At 38.5% G+C, this 23,268-nt stretch overlaps 1 long non-coding RNA gene and 1 pseudogene across 1 annotated transcript; one reads left to right on the forward strand and one right to left on the reverse strand.

Moving 5' to 3' along the window:
- Window positions 1–1,052: 1,052 nt before the first annotated feature.
- On the reverse strand, window positions 1,053–21,727 carry LOC116668074. Its single transcript, XR_004325154.1, has 3 exons — window positions 21,597–21,727; window positions 5,433–5,438; window positions 1,053–1,063 (listed from the first exon to the last, which is right to left on the reverse strand). It is a non-coding gene; the product is annotated as an uncharacterized LOC116668074 (long non-coding RNA).
- Window positions 5,634–22,126, forward strand: LOC102506429 (annotated as a pseudogene).
- The last annotated feature ends 1,142 nt before the right edge of the window (window positions 22,127–23,268 follow it).

Raw genomic sequence — 23,268 nt, forward strand, 5'->3', positions numbered from 1 at the left:
TAAACAGGTGCTGGGAACATGACAGGAGAGCGTGACTGCTTGAGAAGTGAAGACCCTTTCCTTTGCTCATCCTGGGCAGCGATCTGGTCCTTGGGCGAACACTGGGAGTAAGAATGGTCACAATCATCCGGTTTTAATAGCTAAACTTGCTCTGTACTTTTTCTTCCAGTGCTTAAGTATCCCTGGAAATAATGACTTTGGAAGGGAGAATGGCAGTTTTTAAAGTCAGAAGTTAGGGAAGCATTAACTTTTTGATTCACTGCCATATCCCACCAAATGGTGACAACGCTGCAAGCAGTTGGAAATAGATGGGGCAGGCGCTTTCGTGGTAGTTGACTGAGAAGCGAAGTTATGCCCTAAGCCATGAAATCAACAGCCACATGGAAGAGCAGGATGGCTCCAGTTACTAAGAACATAATCTTCAGCGATCTCTTTGTCCTTACAATGATAATAGTAGCTCGATTTATTGAAACTTTGACATGCCAGCCTTGTGCTAACCTCTTCACATATATTCTCGTGTAATTTTCTTGACAGTCCTGTTGACCAAGTACCACTACCACCTTACCACAGAGAAGAAATCTGAAGCTCAGAAATGTTTACAAAGTTACCCAACATTATGCAGCTCCACTGCTTTATCACAGGATCTAATTCAATTCTGATGGAAAAATAAAGAAAAAATCTTCACAGGCTTTCTGTCAGGGTCTTATTATGCCTAGTAAGTAGCCCATACTTGTCTCTGTGACTCAAGAACAGAATTTTATTACCCTCATCCATCAGAAAGACAGATAAAAATCAGAAGATTTAATTTTAGTTATCTGGAAAGGGGGACACATTATACCACACACGAACCCATCCACAAGACAAAATGATCTCAACCAACAACTTCAGCTGGAGCTTTTACCAAAATTAACCAACAAAATTGACCTATAAAATTCTGGGTTTTTTTCCTTCCCCTGTCACGTGTCTCTGAGCATACCCAGGAGTGATATTCGTCATCGTGGGCATGTTACACCATAAATGTAACGCGTATCTCAAGGTGAACGGTTCCACTTCTGGAATTCAGCTACTTCTGCTGAGTGAACTTACTTTGCCAAAGCTGAACTTCTCTTAAGCTTCTACATCCTCGCCCTGTAGCTTAACATTAACTCCATTTATGCTCAGGAAACTCAGTTTCTCCCTGCTTGGTTTTTGTATCAGCAAACGTGGCCTGCGCATCCCCAGGATAGCTTTAAAAATGTGCAACTACAAAAATGCTCATGAATTGACTGTAAGGAAGATTAGTTATCTGCATTGATATGTGGGTACAGGCAATACACATAATAGTACAAATTCCAGAGGATTTGCCTACATCAGTTTGAAGATGTAAATAAGTGTGATGGTTACGTAAGACAATTTATCATTTGAATTATAAAAAGCATGCTTTCTGAAACACTCTCCAGACCTCCTTTCCTGACAGAAGCATCTAGGACAACAGAAACAAAACTTCCACAAGAAACAGTTGATCTAGTTTATGGCAAGCCGTAATGTCAGCTGTCAAAATGATTACTTCCTCAAAGTGGCCTTTAACCCAGCGGCTCTAAACTTTCTTTTCTTGGCTCTTTAAGATACGTTCAGATCCAAACATAACCATCTTGTACAAAATATCGTTGAGGTTACAGGTGGTTTACGTTTTGAACCAAAGATAAAGAAAGAAGACTATGTCCACAGTGAGCCCACCAAGATGGCTTGATCCTTAAGTCAAGTGTAAGAAAGCATCTAGGAGATCTGAGGAATAGAATCAAATCTTTGGGAGGAAGCACATTAAAGGCAGAAATAGTAAATAAGAGGCCATGGGATCTAATTTCAGAAATTTCTCACTGTGGATGATGTTAGAGACGCTTTTTTCTTTTTGCACACGTTTGTACTACACCAGCAAATCTAGGTGTTTCTTCGGCTCCTTCTCTAATTTTCATCTAGGTAGTCTAATTTAGACTAAGTGGGGATATTTCTCATTTTTGCCTATTCTTACTGCTCAGTTCTTATTGTAAACGGAAGTGGAAATAAATTGTTTTTAATCTGTTTTTGGCATACTGTTAGCTTAAATTTTTATTTTTGATTGAAATGTAGCTGATTTACCATGTTGTGTTAGTTTCAGGTATACAGCAAAGTGATTCAGTTATGTATTTTTTTCGTTTTCTTTTCCATTATAGGTTATTATAAGATATTGAATATAGTTCCCTGTATTATTCAGTAAATCCTTATTGTTTATCTATTTCATGTACAGTAGTTTGTATCTGTTAATCTCAAACTCCTAATTTATCCCTTCCTGTCCGCCTCCTTTCCCCTTTGGTAACCATAAGTTTGTTTCCTATGTCTGTTTCTGTTTTATATATAGATTTATTTATGTTATTTTGGATTCTACATATAAGTGATATATTTGTCTTTCTCTGTCTGATATACCTCACTAAGTATGATATTCTCTAGGTCCATCCATGTTACTGCAATGTTACTGCATATATATATATGCAACTTTTCCTTAACCAATCATCTCTTGATGGGCATGTGGGTTGTTTCCATGTCTTTAGTGTAAATTATTCATAGAATCTGGAATTTTGCCTTCATAAGAGGGTCCACCTGGATTGCCAATTGATTTTTCAATATTGTGCGGAGCACTTCAGTGTAGAAGTTCTATTTATAGCATATTAATTTTTCATTGTTGTTTTGATTGGACTTTATTGTTTGTGTTTGCTTTTACATAACACCATATTTTACCAAAAGTTGATATCTTTCAAAAATACTTTCAGTGAGGCATTGTGCTTGGATAACAACATAAGTATGATCTGCTTCAAAATAAATGAATGCGAAATTATTTATGCTTGAAATAAATGAATACAGATACTCTCAAAAGAAGTCAGACACAAAAGAGTACACTGCGTGCAATTCAATTTTCATGAAATTCTAAAAAAGGCAAATCTAATCTAAGGTAACAGAAAGCAAATTGTTGGTTTCCTAAGGCCACAGATGGAAAGAAGCACAGAGATCTTTTTAGTGTGATAGAAATACTTCATATATCATGACTATAGTCATGGTTACACAGATGCACACACTTGTCAAGACTCACAGACATGCACTTAAAATGGATACTTACTGTATGTAAATTGTACCTCAATAAAATACATTAAAATAAAAAAAAAGAATACAGATATTCTCAACAGTATTGATTAAGTTAAGTGATCCATGGGAGCAAAGAGATGGGGTAGGGAGTGGTAATTTCCAAGAAATTCAAAGAAGACTTTACAAAAGAGGGGATAGCAGATCTAGGTCTTAGAGTTTACGAAGACCTTGAAAAGGATTGAAGGTATGTCAGGAAAAAGAAAAAGCATGAAGCCACAAAGATACATGACCTTTTCAAGTAAAAAGTGAGAAGTTCAGCATGGTTGGGGTTAGGATGTGAAAGCATCAAGCTTTTGGATAATAGACCCATGTGTTTATCACCCATGTGTTTCTAAAAATATAAAAAAATAGAAATATAAAAAACAGAAGAAAAAGATTACAAGTAGTAGACATCAATACGGATTCAAATCATATGAAAGGACATCACCATTCAAAAAATGTGAAATACAAGGTATGTTTCAGAAGTTACCTGAGCTCTCAAAGTATAGTCCCCAGACTAGCGTCATTCACATCTCTTGGGAACTTGCTTGAAATGCAAATTCTTGAGCTGTACCTTGGAACTCCGGGATGAAGACAAGCAGACTTTGTTTTGACAAGCCCTCCGGGTGATTCTAGTGCACACTACACCCACTGATGTAGAATGAAGTGTGCTTTCCAGGTGCAAGAATAGCAGAGGCAAAGATATCAAGGTTAGAGAGAGAATAGTGGAGTCCAGAGAACAGACACAGCAAAGTTTCATCATTAACGATTTCATTTATTCACTATTTAATCTGAAACTTTAACAAGCGTAAGGCACCAACCCTAGATGGTATTCCTACACTAGGAATTTCATTCTGTAATATCATTCCAGAATTTAAGACATCTGCAATCTGGAAGAGAAATCAACTGCGAAGGTAAAATCAGATTGAGGATCTGACAGAGAAGTGTTTAATTTCAGTAGCCTGAAAAATGGAAGAGCCCTTGTAGGTTCTTTGATTGGATAGCAACCTAAATAAAGCAGGATTTTAGGAAGCTGAAGCTCTTTTGTTGAAGTAACAAAAGAGAACAGAGATTGTTTAGATTCTTTTTAGGTGTTCTTCACTGTAAAGGCATGATTGTTTGTAATGAGACCTGCATTATTTGAAAAGTGTCGGGAAAGACCCCACCTCCCAGATATATCTGCTCGGTAGTTAGATAAGTGGGGGCACCCGGCAGGTAGGTGGAGGAGAGGGAGGTTGGTCCAGATGATGGTATTATGCCTGCCTACAGCATAAAGGGCTTTACTTCTTCTAAATGAGCAGCAGCAAGAAACTGGTTAGAACCCGACAGTCACAACTGCGGTAGCAGAGAGGACTTAATCGGACACAACGTAATGTTATTATATTTAGCACTGCAGTTTAGCTCCCCCCCAACCCCCGGCCAAGGGTTTTTCTATATACACCATGGGTAAGGACAAGCGTAAAAGGGGCCAAACATGACTAAGCTTTTCAGGGACGAAAGCCACCAATCAGTCAAAAGACCACTTCTAAGCGAGAGTATAAGAGAAAGGGGAGACAGCCTTGGATCAGCCCACCTCCTGTTCTTGCGGGTGTGTTTTCCAAGTATATCTTTTAAAATCTTTCAGTACACAACACACCGTCTCCCGACTAAACTTATCTTTCAGATATGATAAGAACTGGGGTCTTTACTTTTGGGGTAACATGTCTACCTTATGTTTAGCATAGTCCTTAAAACTCCATCACTGAAGAGTCAGTCTTTTGGTTTTTCTCTCATCTGTCTTCTGAGAGAATAAATACTTTATCAGTTAAAATCTAGGAAAGGAGGACGTTGACAGTTGGCTGAAAGCAATGTTTCAGTCGGAGGAAAAAGAGTAATAACCACAAAAGTACCCAGAAGGGGGAGAAGTTCCTGCTCAAGATGTTTTTTTTTTTTCCATTTTGCAGGCTTAATAGAGCCCTTTTGGCCCAAAACAAGGTGGATGCCGTTTAAACGCATGGGAAAATTAAAGGCTGCAACTGGTCTCATGTCGATAGGAATGTTATGAATATAAACACGGTGAGTTCGGGGTGAAGAAGAAAAGCAGGTAAAAATCACTTGTGACAATTGGAAATTCAGAACCAGGACTGGTGTCAGCTGGTATGGTTTTTATTTGGTGTCATCAAAGATGCCTATAACTTTGTGTTTCTTATGAACCATGTAACATTTCTCAGCAAACTACTGAAATAATATCACTTATTTGGTGTGAAGTGTATTGTAAGGTCCCCGACTCCAGCAACTTCAGTTATTGCTTTTAATGCAACACGTATCTTCTCTCAGCACAACAGATTTACCAGGCAGTGGAGCACAGCTAATAAAGGTTCTGTGTGTAATGGCCATACCCTGAATCGTGTGTGGGTTTAGGGCAGTGTGATTCATGCCGTTACATTTCAGATAATTTCAGACTAGGTCATCAGACACATCCAAATGCATACTGATAACCTGAAGAAAAACCACAGCTCTTTCTGATGTGAGAGCTGGCTTCTCTGCATCACTGCACATTTTTTCTGCTCTTGGTACTTAGGAAGACACTGCTGTTTCCCCACATGCTGGCACAGGAAATAACCAGAGGAAGCCTTTCTTTTTATCCCTCTATTTTCTCAAACTCCCTAGGTCAGATTCTCTACCTGCTTGCTCTTTCCAGAAATTTTCTAAAAGTCACATAATTTGCTACAATGTAAAAAGCTAAACGTATTGATCACCATTCCAGTATATTCCAGCTATTATTTCAGGCAATGTCCTTACGTTATATGATTTATTCCTGGCAGTAATTAAACAGATGTTATTATCTGTATTTTTTTTCCAGTATGAAAAAATGAGATTTAGCAATCTGCCCAGGGTCACTTGCTACTTATAAGAAGGATTTGGGGGGAAAATGTGGAATAGGGGTAATTCCTAGGAGCTGGTTTAGAAGGAGGGAAAAACAAAGCAGCAGAATTGCCCGTTGGCCCTGAGATTTCATTAACCATCTCTCTTCCTCTCCTCTTCAAAGCCTTTCCATTCAGCATCTATAAGTCAAGGTTGGGTTCCAAGAGCTAGTCGGCAATAGCAATAAAGCCTGGGAAAATACTCCCTTCTGAATACTGTTTGGTAAAAATGTACTTTTTAAGTTTGACAAGTTGTTAAATTTTATTTTATAAATCAGAATATATTCATAGAGAGGGAGTTCTTTATTAGAGTTCCTTAGAGAAGATCCGTGGATGAACCTTAGGAGATTTGAGAATCCTTTGAAACTAGTTCATGTGTATGAGTTTGAATTTTTGTAAGAGGGGAGTCCAAACGTTTCAAAATAGTCTCAGAGAGGTCTATGAATACCTGTACCACCCACCAAAAAAGGTGAAGAGCTATGAGCCTTGAATAATGTTTATGTGAACCTAGTCTCCCAAGTCTAAATGTTTCATTTGGTTACTAAATAAACAGTATTCTCTTCTTCTCTGAAAACAGGCTTCCTCTCTCCCACCCTGTCCTGCTCATGGGCTTCCCCAGGTGTCCTCCCTACTTCTATCTATTTTTACACATATATGTTTGTTGATTGCATGTAAGATATTAAATCCCTCATTTTGCACATTTCTGCTACATTCTCTAACATGCTATGTTCTATGGATCTACAAACCATGCTCACCTATTGCGACAAAGACTTTTATACGTCTTTGTATGACTTTTATATGTCTATATATCTTTATACAACTTTTATATGTCTTTAATAGTTTATGTGAACAGATGTATGCAATGTATGCAGAGAGCCAAAATAAAGAATGAAAGATATTAACAATCAGGTAGAGAAATGAGAAGCAAAATATCCCAGGAACCCAGGGAGGAGATGCACACTTATTAATGCTGAGATTTTGGCAGCCAAGGCAAAACAGAAATTGAAATGGTTACATAACTCTTCATATTTGATAATAAAAAGCAAACCTGTTTTTCAGAAGAGAAAACTTTCCTGGCACTAACTTCTATGGAGACGATTTCCCAGGTCTTCTATACATTGTTGATAACTTCTCTCAACAAGAACATCACCAGCCTCTCCTCCCTTCTACCCTCACCCCTATTCCATACTAGTTACACTCCACTGGGTTTGCAAAGTCTCAATGGTTTTCAGAACAGTGTCTCTTTCCCATGGGTTCACGGGCACCACTAAGGTCTTTCACTGATAATTCAGCTTCCTGATCAAAGCTTCTTGGCCACTCTTCCTTGATAGGGGAATGTACGTTTAACATGGGAATGTGGCCCAGAAAAAACTGAGTTTTAGAGACGTTAATCCATCATAAAATAACATTTCAGTTGTCTCTTTGGTTATTACTCATCATAACCATCTTTTCTGCAATTGGAGAGTAGCAGTCAAGTCGATGCTGAGCTTTCTGGAGACCTCCTGAAATGTGTACCTTCGAGGATGTTGATTAAGAAAAATTTATCAAAACATTTAAATGTCAGTCATTTGGGTATTGATATTCTGCTGTGAAACATAAGAACAATGACTTGAAGTCTCTACTCAATGAAAAACCACCATGTCTTTGCCCAAAGGTGGTAGCCAGGAATTTTGCAACCTCTAATGCTCTTTCTTGTGCCTGTTAATTTTACTTCACATAAATCAACTCTTGGCCACCTTGAAGCTCCTGAGTTTGTGGTAATTTGTTATAGAGCCATAAAAACGAATACACTGAGGTTGTGTCTCCTTTCACTGAAGTTAATATAATGCCTCTGAATCCTATTTAATGGTCATTTATTCTTAATTCATTTGAAGGTAATAATAGATTGGAAGAAACTGACTTTTTAAGGAATCCAGATATTTATATTCTTTCATTATCAATCTGAAACAAATGATTTTAAGAATTAAACCAGTTTCTTCTCCTCTTTCCAAAGATGTGTGTGTATATCTTCACCTCCTACTGAAAGTGTATATATTTTTTCATTTCTTTGTTTATCTATTTATTTATTTTTACCAAAACGAATGCTTCTATTATGGCAAAATTTTAGGTATTCATTACAAACTGATGAAAGGATCCTTTATGAGATAAGATGATGTTTGCAGGTAATAATCAAGTTGAAACACTTGTCACATCTATGTAAGAAGGACCTAACTGGTATCCATTCATTTAATCGACAAATATTAATGGAGTGACTACTTTATTTCAGGGCCTGTGCTAGACACTGAGGAGACATGGGTTAAAAAAAAAGAATATTCCCTGCCATCAAGGAGGACTTCAAGGAGCTTGCAATCCATGAAGAAAGAGGGGTAAATTAACTGGCTATTGAAATTTGATATGATGAGCAGACTGCTGGAGTAAGAACAGGGTACTGAAGAAATATACCAGAAGAATGTAAAATCCATCGGTCAGAAAAAAATTCACCAGGGCAGTAAAATAAAAACTAAGTCTTGACATACAGATGGCCAATAGGCACATGAAGAGATGCTCAACATTGCTAATTATTAGAGAAATGCAAATCAAAACTATAATAAGGTGTCACCTCACACAGTTCAGAATGATCATCGTTAAAAAGTCTGCAAATGGAGGGGGAGGGTATAGCTCAGTGGTAGAGCACATGCTTAGCATGCACAAGTCCTGGGTTCAATCCCCAGTACCTCCATAGTAAATAAATCAATAAACCTAATTACCTCCCCTCAAACAATTAAAAAAATTAAAGAAAAAAAAGTCTACAAATGGAAGATGCTGGAGAGGGTGTGGAGAAAAGGGAACACTTCTACACTGTTGGTGGGAATGTAATTCGGTGCAGCCATGATGGAGAACAGCATGGAAGTTCCTTAAAAACTAAAATTAGAGTTATCATATGATCCACGATCTCACTCCTGGGCATATAATTGGAAAAACTCTTAATTCGAAAAGATACATGCACCCCAATGTTCATAGCAGCACTATTTACAATAGCCAAGGCATGGAAGCAACTTAAATGTCCATTGACAGATGAGTGGATAAAGATGTGATATATATACACATATAATGGAATATTACTCAGCCATAAAAAGAAAAATGAATGAAATAATGCCATTTACAGGATAGGCCTAATGATTATCATACTAAGTGATGTAAGTCAGACAGACAAATATATGACATCACTTATATGTGGAATCTTTAAAAAGTGATATAAATGAGCTTATTTACAAAACAGAAATAGACTCACAGAAAACAAATCTATGGTTACCAAAGAGGAAAGTAGTGGGGGATAAATTAGGAGTCTGGGATTAGCAGATACAAACTACTGTATATAAAATAGATAAACAATAAGATCCTACTGTGTAGCACAGGGAACTATATTCAATATCTTGTAATAACCTATAATGGAAAAGAATCTGAAAAAGAATATATATATATATATATATATATATATATATATATATATACACATATACACATATATCTGAATCACTTTTCTGTGTATCTGAAACTAACACAGTGTTGTAAATCAACTATACTTCAATGAAAAAAATTAAAATGAAAAATAAAAATAAAAAAAGTTTTTAGAAACTATGTCTTGAAAGAGGACGAGATAGCAACAGGATGAGGTGGTGGGGGTGAGAATTAGAATCTGAGCTGAGGAAAAGCCTCAGCCAAGTCCAGGATGCTGCAGATGAGCCTGGTACATAAGGAACTAAACCAAGAATAGAAGTATAAAGGTCCTCAGTTCTTAAGGACCATATATGTGGTGCTAAAAAGTTTGGAATTAATTCTGGAGAAATGAGAAATTCTTAAAACTTCCAATCAACAAAGTGCCAAAGCTATATTTCTGCTTTAGAAATATCTCCATGGCTGCAGCATGGAGAGCTGATACGGAAGAGAGGACACTTTGGCTGCACAGTGAATAGGTTTTGGTGTGGGACACTGAGGATAGAGCCGGGGCTTATAGAGTAAACCCTAAGATAAGGGCAGCTTGAACTAATTTAGCTGCAATGGGGAAAGAGACAAATGGACAGACTCCAGGCATTAATGAGGTAGATTTGGCACATATATGGATATAACAGGAGGGATGGAACATCATCCAGGCTGATTCTGGGGTTGGTGGCCAGGGCACAGGAGCCCTGGGGAAGAAGCAGGCTTTGGAAGCAGGTTGTGAGTGGCACTGAATGTAATGTCCAGCCAGCCATTGGATATACAGGCGGGAAGTCCCAACAGGAGAGATACTTGGGAGCCATTAGCATGTGGATGTGAATTTAAGCCACATGATCCACAAAGAATATGCTATGCAAAGGGAATCAGTTAAATCTCTGGGGAACATCAAAAGGAATATTTAGGTGAAGAGCATTTTGCAGACGTAGATGTACCTAAGTGTCTTCAATCCAATTTGAAGTTGGTCACCCCCCGCCAAAACAAAAAAAACAAAAAGCAACAACAACAAAAACAAATCTAGAAATCTAGATGGCTTTGGACTCTCTGTACCAATTAAAGAAATCCATGATGCTTCTTTATTATTTTACATGATTAATTAAATACAAAATATGAAAATGAAGGGATCTTTTAAAGACATAAAAATTAACCATTGTTTATTATATTTACATATCATTTAAAGCAGTTGGCTAGTTTTGCTTTCAAGTATATTTCACTTTTATCTTATTTCAGAGAACAGAAAGTTTGTTCTATATTTTCATACTCACCAAACTGGGTTAGCGTTAAGTCTTATTCAACTTTAAATTTTGAAACAAAGACAAAACTTTGGAGGCAAACTCAAATCTGTAGCTAAAAGACTGCAGTCTGGAATGCAGGTATCTATTTCAAAATGCCATTTATACCTTTCTTCAAAAAAAGAAGGGTGGAATATAGTACATTTTAGCAAAAGACTTCCTTAAAATTCTTTGTGATATAGAAATAAAAATAGAAATCAGAACTCAGAAGAGGATGAAAAGCTAAGACATTAAATATGAGTCTGTGCTCATGCATCACGCTTGAGCCTGAGCACCAGATTAAACAGGGCAGGTCAAATCACGGTAGAGTTCTTCAGCAAAATTAACTCAACTATGATTTGTAAATTATATTGTTGAAATTATAATGATGATTTGTAAAGTTTACCATCATTTCCTAACTGAAAGGGAATATCCATGTTTGGGGAATCATTCCATGATGGTGTCATATTTTGAAAACATTTTACATTTTTATTTCCTGAATTTAGTAGCATTATTTAAGGAACTTCAAGCATTTTCTAACATCTGGGTGTTATTTCATTGTTTATTTGGCATTTTTTAAATTACCCAATAGGATCTTTCACTGGAGTTTTTGATTCATGTTTCTAACTCACTCAGTGGTCACATGATCATTTTTTGTTTGTTTGTTTGTTTTTAATGGAGATACTAGGGATTGAACCCAGGACCTTGTGCATACTAAGCATGCACTCTACCACTGAGCTATCCCTACCCCTACTGCTATTTGTATCAAGAGAGATTCTTGCTTGAATCAGCTAGAGAATATACTTGACATCTGTAATTTTTGATCACTCATTTCCTTCACCTTTGATTCTGGTAATAACACTTTGATCATCCTTCTTGGAGCCATTTGCCTTTATTCTAGTTCATGAGGTGCTTTAGCACCAACCCCAGGCCATAGTACTTAGTTCAAGAAGGGAAGTATAATTCCAATTAGGCTAATGTCTCCATCAGCAATATTCAGTAGAACTATCGAGAAGTTGTGAGAAGATGAAGCATTTTTTTCCCACTGAGATGGCTTAACTAGTAGGATGACAGCCTGGAGCTGCTGCTGGTTATCTTGCCATCACGAAACGATAACCTTCCTGAGAATGAAACCAATGGAGAGGAATGCATAACAAAAGACATAAAACACCCAGATTCTTCATACATCATCTGAGCACCAGACTCTTCCAAAGCCCCAGACCCTTCAGTTATTTCATCAGTAAATATCCTTTTTGAAAGCCAGTGCAAGGTGCGGTTTTTTGGTTGTTATTTAACAACCCAAAAGTCCAGATGAGCTTGGATATCATTTCTCTGTATATCTCTCAGGAGGTGAAGTTTTATTATGTGTATCTATTTAATGCTGAGCACTGTATCTGACATATGGTAGACACTCAGGAAATATCTACTGGTACTGAGTGAAGAAGTCGAATGCTGCCTACCATGTCATTTTTGCTTATGTCTTTTTACTTCCTTGTCTCTTCATGAGAATATTCTGCCCAATTGGTGCCTTATCATCACTGGATTTTAATTAGAGGGAGTAGATAAAAAGGGTTACTATTTAAGTCCTCGCTCTTCCTTGCCACCAGAGCCAATCAGTTACAACATTTGTCTTCCAAATGCCAAGTCCTACGTAGTTTTTCTTTCTTCATCTCACTACCACCGTCTTAATGAGACCTTCCCAGCTGAATAGGGTAAAAGCCTGGTGACGGATTTCCACGTCTCTAGACTGTTTCTTCTCCAACTCATTTAACACAAAGTAATGAGAGACATCTATCTAATTATGGTTTCTGGCTGTGGTTGTCATACAAATTACAGAGGCTGTACATAAGGGAACTAACCCTGTGCGTGGCGTGTCGATTAATATTAAAATCTCCACAACTATGAAGACAGCACAGGAATATGAACAGGGACTTTTTGGGGGTACTGACTATATACTTGGTGCTTTACTTTTGCTAATTTACCTTTCCATTTACTCTTTGAGGAACTCAGGTGAAGAACCCAAAGCTCAGAGAGCTTAAATAACGACTCCTGTCGCATAATTAGCTAGTGGCTGAGAATATATTAAAACCCAGGGTGCCTGACATCAAAGTCTTTGCTTAATTTTCCTGCTATTACCTATTGCTTCTCTCTACAATGTAACTCTTATATTTTCTGAGCTTAAAAACAAACTAGACATAGCCCCTCCTAACTTGGAGAAACTGAAAGCAGTAAGACACAAAATCTGATCCAAGAAAATGCACCCCAACACCCTGCTACAGATCCTGCTTCAATGTTCTGTTTGACATTCCTATCTCCAGCGGGATTGTGGCTCAGATCTGACCCCCGGCCCGTCTGGCTGGAGTCCTGACTGGTTTTGCTCCAGGAATCAGGTGTGCGTGGTCACAGGTCTCATGTCCTGTTACACTTTACTTTCCCTCGTTGGTTTGCCCCTGCGTGTCCTTGAGTAGGTTTACATCATTCCTGGTACAACTACGTAAGAAGGTTCTCAGTGACCTGAAGCAGCATGGTAAATTAGAACAGCAGTAAATTCAAGGGACCCAGACCTGGGTTTAAATCTTCACCTCAGTGGTGTATTTTTGGGAAAGTCAGTTATCTGCTATATGACTTTGTTTCCTCATTGGTAAAATAGAGGTAAGAATTTTAACTTTAAGGGTGAGTGTTAGAATTAAACATGACCTCATATATGGATATATCCAGCACCGCGTTTCAGCTAAAGCAGATGCTCAACAAACTCACTTTCCCTTACCCTCCAAATGTAAAGGGGAGCTCCACATGTCTAGAAAAATAATGCAAGTGAACTTTTGCATCAGAGAACACGCTGCTGTAGACGGCTCATCGAGCTTCAGTTTGCTCTGCCGGGACTCAGCAGAGCTGGTGGGGTCACGCACGGCTTCGTCAGTGTTCAGTCCTTGCAACGCAAATAAGCAGCGTGATATTGTTTAGAGACAGTTACACTCCATAAACTTTTGTTTATTTATCTATGCATATAGGATCTAAAAACGTACACTTTTACATGCTATGGTTTGTTTTGTTTTGGTAGGATGCATGATTGTTTGTGCTTGGGATTCCTAAGGAACAAAATATTTTTTTTAATGCCCATATTAATCAAAACATAACCTAAGTACCAGAGAACACAAGCACAGATTTCATCAGGGCTGAAGACATAGTGGGTGTAGTGGAAGAGTAGGGTTTGCCTGTAATGCCTGAGGGAGAGCCTGACCATGCCTCACTGCCCGAGGACCGAGTGACCACTGTCATAGTTGAAACCAACACTCCCTGACAAAGTGAACATGAACCTTTGAGCTGCACATGTTGCCATTAATCTGAAAATAGCTGCATACTAATGCACACTCATTTTTGTGTTATGTAAAGAAAGTGGAGAGACATATCTAATCACTGAGACTGGAGACTGGCACACTTCCATGTACGATTAGTTTAGCAAGCGTGTCTGATTATTCTTTCATGTACTTCATTCCTGTACAAGATATTTTTAAATTATACAGAAACCGATAAGCATGTCTTTCTGAAGCAGGCCTTGCACCGAGAAAGAAAAATGATCGGCAGCATTTAATCTAAATTGAGAATAATTTCTCAAGTCGATCCACATTCTGGGCATAATTAAGATTATGAGTCCTTGGTCAAATGCTTGAAAATTAAGGTGAATATTCTGATCTTGGTCAAACTGGCATTCATTGAATGGGATGTGTGAAGTCTTTGTTAAAGTTACTACGTTTTCAGGATGATACTCAACTGCAGTTATGTTATAAGTCTAAGTTTTCTTTTCATTTTCTTACCAATCTGAAACATGCACATCAGTTTAAATTCTCAAGTCTTGAGTAAAAATGTCAGAGAGGACATCTTGTATTTTTGTCACAAAGTAAAGACATTTCCTACAGAAACCTTTGTCCTCAGCTCTAAACAACAAGGATTTACTATATAGCACAGGGAACTCTATTCAGTGTCTTATAATAAACTACAACAGAAAAGGATCTGAAAAAGTTTTATATGTATATAAAACTGAATCACTTTGCTTTACACCTGAAGCTAACACAACATTATACATCAACTATACTTTAATCAAAAAAAATGTTTTAAAAAGTTGGAGACAGGGAGACCAGGGAAAGCCAAGGAAGAAGCAGTGTGAGATGCCAGCTCACGATTTATATCCACTCAAATGTATTAGTACTAATACATTTTAATACCAGGAAGGATCTTCAGTGGGGCTGCTACAACTTTCTGCATTCTTTGCTACAATTCAGCCTTTACTTTAAATGCTCCTAACCAGACAGAGGTCGGGTGTGAATTAAAGGAAAGACCAGAGCCAAGATGGGAGCTGAGCTACTCCTGAGAATTCTACTCTTGTTGTGGATTCTTCTCTTTCTAAAATAGTTCCTCTATCTATAGCTATCATAAAGGGGAAAAAAAGATGAATGTTTTTTTCATGTTTCTCAAAGGCTCTGCCAGTATTAAAATAAGTTCTTAGAGTTAAATATTGGAATAGATTCAAATATAATTTGTATCTTATCTACAGAGCTTCTCCATTGTCTCTTCATGTGTGGGGTAAAGGATTTAAGAGAAAACTTTTTAGTGATGGGGAGGAAGTCACACACACACACACACATACACACACACGTGCATATACATGGATATGCCCACAGAAAAAGATACAAAAGGTCTCTTACAAAACTGTTGGAACAGTGTAAGTCTCTGGGGTTAAGATCACTTCATTTAAATTTAGTATTTTGTAATTTTTTATGTGCAAAATACAGTCACACATTCTCTCTATACCCTAAATCGCTTTCTGATGTTGAATGATGTGAGTAGTCAGGCAACATTAAATTAACCCCACATCTCTAAATTGTCCAAAGAGATCGAGGACCTCCTCTTAAGGTGTCCTACAACACCGGAGAATATCTGAAACACGACTTAGCAGGAAGTGGGGATCATTCCAGACAAAGGGAGTAACATGTTTAAAATTGGAGTCAAGAAATGTAAACTCATTCAGAAGAGTACATTTCAAGGAACTCTTTCCCTTGAATGAAGCCAGATGATGAAGTTAGAAAAATGGTAAAGGTCATGATGGATTTTGTAAGCCTGGTGAAAGAGTTTGGAAAGCAAAGATACGCATCATTAACTGAAAAGAGAAAAATGTCAAGGACATTTGTACTGAGATTCAGCTTGCTAAAGAGTTGTGCAGTCACTGATGCATTCCAGTCGGGGCTGCTCACATTTTGGTCAGGTTGTCATCTGTTAAGAGACACACATGGCACAGATAAGTGAAGATCTGGGTACTCCTGAGGAGCTCTGTTCAATACAATGTTCTGCACCGTCCAGTAAATGCTAAACACTTATGGTTATTGAAAACTTCAAGTGAGGCTAGTGCAGTGAGGATGGTAATGGCCTTTAGGGCAATGGACAGTGAAGGGAAAACAGAGATAGGCTTGTTGGGGACTAAATGCTAGGAAATATGGACATAACTCCAAAATCTACAAATCCAGAGCAACATTGAGAACATAGCCAATTTCAGTGGCTGTGGAACACACCACATCTAAAGAGTGAATGTGTCCAAGTCCAGAGGCATATTCCAGCACAATCTGGCAGAAGTTAAGGAGCAGAGCAGGCTTGTAGGAAAGGCAGAAAAATTCTTCTAGACCTGATTCTTTGAAGCAGAGTTGTTTCAGAAACACAAGGTGTAGTTCCCACAGATTGACATTTGTTGGTCTTAAAGGAGAAACATACTAAAGTAAACATCCTACTGCCTATGAAGGGATTAACCAAGAAGAAAACAAAGTAGACACTTTGAGGGTCTTTCTTGTGCATCTAGAACTGTTGGTTGTGCATTGGTAAATATCTCCCACTCCAAAATGAACACAATTTATAAATGAGCATTAGTCCAGAACTGTGAGGGGTTCCTTTTCAGTAAGTGCTGGTCTCTTTGCCTGTAGACCTAGACTCTAAAGTAATAGAGGCAACTGATCAAGAAGAATTGCGACAGGCCTGCAGAACTAATTCCTTCACATCACTGAGTCGTAAGTTCCTTGTAAGTAAACTGAGAGAGTGGGTTTGTCCATCTTTCAGAGAGAAAAAGGAGCATGATCTGTCAGCAAACCACTACTTTCAGGCAAAATCAGACTAAAAATATAAGAAAGTCAAATATGCAACAAATGTATTTTAGAGTGGGATTCTGTTCCACAGAGACCTACGCTGATAACAATTTCATAATTATGTCTCACCTTTTTGGACATAACGCCTTATAATAAATTCCAGCATTTCATGCTACTCTTTAAGTTTATTCTTTTCCTTTGTAAATGAAGACAGTATTAATCATTTTCATTTTAATGTGTCCAATAAAATCTAAATGTTAACTATCCATTACATGCTTCATTAGTTTCACTTTCATCTTAACTGTATTCCTACCCTGACTTTTTATCACTAGCTTATGCATATTTGTATTTTCATTTTCCACTCATTTTTTTAAACAAGAGAAAATGGCAATAAAATATTCAAATAATTTTGTAATAACACTGCTCAAGACCAACTTAGAGATACTGTATAACCTACGGAAAGACATAGTGAGAAATAAATGTTTGCTAGCTGATTATAAATCTCCAAATTTGGCACAGAAAATGTCATGTCAGAGTGCCACTGCGTAATTCATGAAAACACAGGTGTACTTAAAGACAGATGTATCAAAGCCAAGCGTAACCTCCTCTGTTCCCTGTACTTCACTATTGCTTGCATTTAGTTTAGATTTCTAGGTTTGTATGTGTTGGGGAGACATGCTTTCAGCAGGGAAATGTATAGCTTATAAGAGGTGGAGGTTGACTGGGCAACACGAGTAGAGAGAAGGGGAGGAGTACCAGTGTTTACTGAGAGCCACCTAGGTACTTAAGAATGCACTTCATTATCTCACTTACTCTGCGTTACAGCCCCTTAACTCATCACACAGATATTTCTTTGCTACCTGCAATGTGGCAGGCACTGTGCTTGGTAGAGACAAGGCTGGACAAGAACAAGACAGTCTCTGCCCTTATGAAACTCACCTTCTAGTTTCACAAACTCACAGAAAACAAGAAAATAAACAGACAAGCAAAAACAAATGACAAATTGAGAGGCACCATGAAGGAAACAAATGAGCAGAGGTAGCAAATAAGAGGAAATGATGACAGACAGGAAGATGGAGAAAGACTGCTTTGAGAAAGGATTGAAGTGTTAATCAAAGGAAGAAATAGAGCTTTCCATGTAAGAAATTGAAAAAAAAGAATGGGCTAGCATGTGCAAAGGCCCTGGGATAAGAAAGCTGCTTATGTCTACTGAGTAATGAATGGGTTGGGAGGCAGAAAATTCATTAGGAGGCTACTGGTGGTGATCTAGCTGAGAGATGAGTTTCTCCTGAATTAGGAGAGTTAGAGATGAAGAAAGAGTCATGGTATAAAGACATATTTTGGACACAGAGATATATTTTATGGTAGTACTTGCACATTTACTTATTAATATCTCCCACATAACAGATGAGAAGGAGCCTTAACTAAACCTCTTACAGTAACTTCAAGATGGGTTGAGAACCCTGCCTTCTTTTAAGCCCTTTCACTGCATCAGACTTTGTTTTATTAATTCAAGGTCAATCTAGGTTTTATGGAGTCCTGAAAGTAGAAGCTTTTGCCAGTCAAATGATTTTGAATTAGAATACACTTTAATAACCTGGGCAGTTTACAGATTTTCAGTTGGCAAATCCATAACTATTTCATCTGAAAGGGACGCCAAATTCTATGAGCACACCAATGTATGTTTTTCTGTACAAAATGTCAAAATACTCTTGCATTTCTTCCAGAGATATGCTGAGTTGTCCCCACAGACATGGAATATTTTCCATTGACTAAAGCAGTCATCGGTAGCAGTTCTGAACCATAGGCTGTTCTTACCATAAGTCTAAATTGGGTAATTTGAGTGACCAACATGTTTTCTTTCAGCTTTGCTAAAAATATGCCTGTGTCTGCCCATATTGAAGATGGCTGGCTGCTGATAATCTCCCACTTTGCCGAGTCAGTCAGTGCTTCAGGCTTGAAACAAGTGGGCTTAGAGTCAGAAGCTAAGATGGAAACGACCTTGCCCTTGACAAACTCAGTACTCCTGCAGTTGTTTTTTTTGTTTTTTGTTTTTCATTTTTAGTCAATCTTTACTGTCGAGATTCTGCTCACCCGGTCTTCCATTTCTTCTTTCCCTCGGCACAGGGTGGGCACGGCATACTGCTTGTTCTAGAACAGCTGGGAGCTGCCTCGCAAGTCTCCCCTCCCCCCACGGCAGGGCCCAGCGACGTGTGAAGCCTCCGTTAGCCTGAGTCTCTGACGAGGGTGACCCACAGCCCAGTCTCCCCACCCAGCCCTCGGCAGATGCGCTGCAGGAAGGCAGAAGAACTTTTGCTGTTTTGAGACGCTAAGGTTTGGGAGTTTTGTTGTTGCTTCCGCTGCTGCTGCTGTGGTGTGAGCTCATTTTCTTGACTGTTAATGGTCCCTTCACGTTCTTGACGTGAAGGAAAATACAAGCTTCCAAATTTAGAGAAGCATGACCGACAGCATAGTTGGCCAAAAATGAGGCAGCTTGGATTCAGATGGGTCTGGTTTTAATCCAGCCTCTGTACCTCCCTCCCTCTCCGAGCCTTCTTTTTCTCAGCTGTAAAAGAGAGATAATAACATAATTGAGTTATGACAATTTAACGTGTCAAGTGCCTAGCAGGAGGCCAGACCATAGATGATGTTCAATGAAAATAGCTATTTTTATGAGGTAAACGGTAAATAGACTAACAGTCTAGAAGGCTATTACCACGTGAGTAGGACTGAATCTGAAGAGACTGCAGAAATGGGGGAAAAAATTGTCATTTATCCCCTCCCTCCCCGTTCCTTCTCTCTCTTCGAGCTTCTTCCTAGTCATGAGCATCTCTTTCTCTCCCTCTGTGTATCTGGTGCTTTCTCTGCCCTCTTCCAATTCCTCTGTTACAAACTGCTCCCAGGAAGGTATGTATCACTTATTAAATCAATCATTAAAATAGCTACACTTTGACAGGAGTTAATTGATGTCATGGACTGAAGCCCGACAGGGTATTGGTCTCATGGTGTTCAGTAGAGAAGATTTGGGATTCCGTCCACCTGAACCCGGGATGGCAGAGAGGATCCCTCATGCTTGTTAGATCCACTAAGCTGGGGAGGCCTCCTGGTAGTCTTTAGAGAAGACTTTTGTAAGGCTGTCCAGAATCTGCTGGGACAAGTCCCACGATAGTTTGGCAGGTCTTGCATGGGCCCAGGAGCAGGGACTGGCTGTACTAGTGCTGAGTGTTTGCAGGACTCTTGAAAATTTACTGTGCCTTTACGTGCTGTCTCCACATTAGCCTCAGAGCAGTCCTGCAAAAGAGCATTGAGAGCGTTGTTGCAGATGATAGAACCAAAGCTTAAAGCTTTTAAATCAGTTACCAAACTCACATAGGTGGGAAGTGGGAGCAGATAGATCCAAAACCAACACCTCTGATTTCAAGTCTAATACACTTTCTTCCTTTCACTATAACTTTTTTTTTTTTCTGGAGAAGCAAATTTGATAATGTCTCATAACATTATCAGCATATGCAACCATAGAATGCAGATATTTCTTTTTCATCAAAAAGTTGGGAAAGTGAAATTACGCTTTCTACATTTATAAAATAACTAAAAGAGAGAAAGACAACATATGAGGGTTAAAAAAATACAAATATTCCCTTGAAAATAAAATTAAGGTGAGATAAGGTATAGGAACAAACTCATGGTTACCAGTGGGTGGGGAGGGGCTATATAGGGTGGGGGAGTGGGGGGTACAAACTATGGGGTGAAAGACAGGCTCAAGGATGTTTTGTACAACATGGGGAATAAAGCCAATAGTTTGTAGTACCTGTAAATGGAAAGTACCCTTTAAAATTGTCTAAAAATAAAACATTTTTTAAAAATAAACAAAAAATAAAAATAAAATTAAGGTGAGGTATCCTGTGTAGTCTTGTGTTCCAGCTAAGAATAATACCCACAGTTTCAGAGAACTTTCGTCCCTTCCTACATGAATGAAAAGAGAAGGAAATGAGGAAGGATGCTAAATTTTTAAGTCCCATCATTTCTTTAAGAAACTATCATTGTTTTCTTGTGGCTAATATAATTCCTAAAATGTATCTATTCACAGTCAGTTTTAAACACTGGAAACATCGTGAAAATTACAATAAAAACCCAATATTTGTATCCAGGCAAACCTGGGTTTGAATATTAATTCCACCATCTAAAGTTGTTAGATGTTAGGGAAGTAAGATAATTAAACCTTAATTTAGAGATGGGCCTCAATTTTCTTATCTCTAAAATGGAAGTTTAGAGTAACAATCTCATAGACTGGTGATGAGTATTATATGAGAGAGTGAATAGAAACCATTAATAAATTGCAAATTTTAGCTATTGTTACTTCTCTTTTCTCTTTGCATCGTACAGATTCACATTGTTCTTTGATTCCTAGTCCCAGGTAACACAAAATCAAGATTTTATTAACTTAAGTGTTGAAAGGAAGGAAGGAAGTGAAAGGGAGATAGGAAAAGAGAGAGGGAGGAAGGAAAGCGAGCAAAGAAGGAAGGAGGGAAAGAAAACTTCCTACTAAGAAACAATTCTAAAATCTGGTGGAAACACTTTTTTTCTGACTGATCTGCTATCGTTCTATCAGCAGAGAATGGAAGGCCTTAGAGTTATCGCCCCCCTTTTTTCCTTTCCCCAGTAGAGATATAAGAGATATAAAAACTTTTTACGCTTTTCACGAAGATGGCGCCTGAAAGCGAAGAAGGAAGCCCCGGCCCCTCTCAAAGCCGAAGCCAAAGCAAAGGCTTTGAAGGCCAAGAAAGCAGTGCTGAAAGGCGTCCACAGCCACACAAAAAAAAGATCTGGACGTCACCCACCTTCCGACGGCCCCAAACACGGCGGCTCAGAAGGCAGCCCAAACGTCCTCGGAAGAGCGCCCCTAGGAGAAGCAAGCTTGACAGCTACACCATCGTCACGTTCCCCCGACCACTGAGTCAGCCATGAAGAAGATGGAAGACAACAACACACTTGCGTTCATTGTGGACGTCAAGGCCAACAAGCGCCAGATCAAACAGGCTGTGAAGGAGCTCTGTGACACTGACGTGGCCAAGGTCCACACCCTGATCATGCCTGATGGAGAGAACAAGGCACATGTACGACTGGCTCCTGACTATGATGCTTTGGATGTTGTCAACAAAATTGGAATCACCTAAACTCAGTCCAGCTGGCTAATTCTAAATATAAAAATTTTCACTAAAAAAAAAAAAATTAAAAATTAAAAAATTAAAACTTTTTACAGCACTTCTGATAATATCACTAGAAATTGGTCTTTTGTCCCCAAAGCAGAACCTCCTGCTTGAAAGACTTTCATCCACGTTTGATTTCGTTATTTGTTCATGCGTAAGATTTTTACAGAAGTATATTTGGGGGCTGCTAATCCCATCCCTGTATACAATGATACACTTGTTTTTCAGACAACTGACCATACATCTAAAGTAAACCTAAGACAGAGGAATTTCCTAGTACCTGGTCAAGGAGTGGCCTTGACTGGACTTTTGCTGTTTGCACCGCCCCATGTAGCTACTTCCATCCTCGCCGGAGAGGAGAACCCCTGCAGGTGTGGGCAGCTATGTCCCCCATGAAGAAGGCTTAGTTTCACGTACAGTGTCAGAGTCTGCAATGTGAAACGTGAAGTTGTTAAGTCCATGTTGAGTATTTTCAAATGAATCACATCAACGCAGCCCTTCTATTTCTGACAATCATTAGTATGTAGGCAGATATCCTGGGTAATCATAGTCATTTATAATTAGGTTTAGGGGAGTCATTTCAAGAAAACAATTTGTTCAGCCATTTATCAGATTAGTAACAGCTGGGTGTTGGCAAAATCTCCGCCCATGACTGTGAAAACACAGCAAGAAGTGTTGCTACAAAAAGAACTTTAGAAATATGCTGAAAGTTTCATTATTTTTCCCAAAACAATTGCATCACTTCTTAGAAACATAAGTACATATCTTTTCAACCACAATTTTTCTTTTTAAAAAGTTTGGGGGGAGCACATAAATACAGTGATGACAGGAAAAAGTACAGCCAATGGCATTTTACTAGCACAACCTAAAAGTCAGGATTAGAGTAACAATAAGTACATTAGAAACAAACACTGAACAATAGTCTGTGTGATCATGGAAAGCTTTTTTGAGGCCCCAAAACACCAACATGAACTGGTGTCAGCAGTCGGACCTTGACATCAAAGGGACCAGGAGATGCATTCGACCCTCAATCCAAGATGAGACTTCAACTGGCAGATAAAGCGGAAGTACAACTGTTATGCTCTTTTGAAGGTTTATCTGTGGGCAGGCACAGAATCATATTTAAAAATTCTCAGATAAGCAAGCTGATTCAAGA

The sequence above is a fragment of the Camelus ferus genome, chromosome 13 (genome assembly GCF_009834535.1).
Source record: "Camelus ferus isolate YT-003-E chromosome 13, BCGSAC_Cfer_1.0, whole genome shotgun sequence".
Lineage (NCBI taxonomy): Eukaryota > Metazoa > Chordata > Mammalia > Artiodactyla > Camelidae > Camelus > Camelus ferus.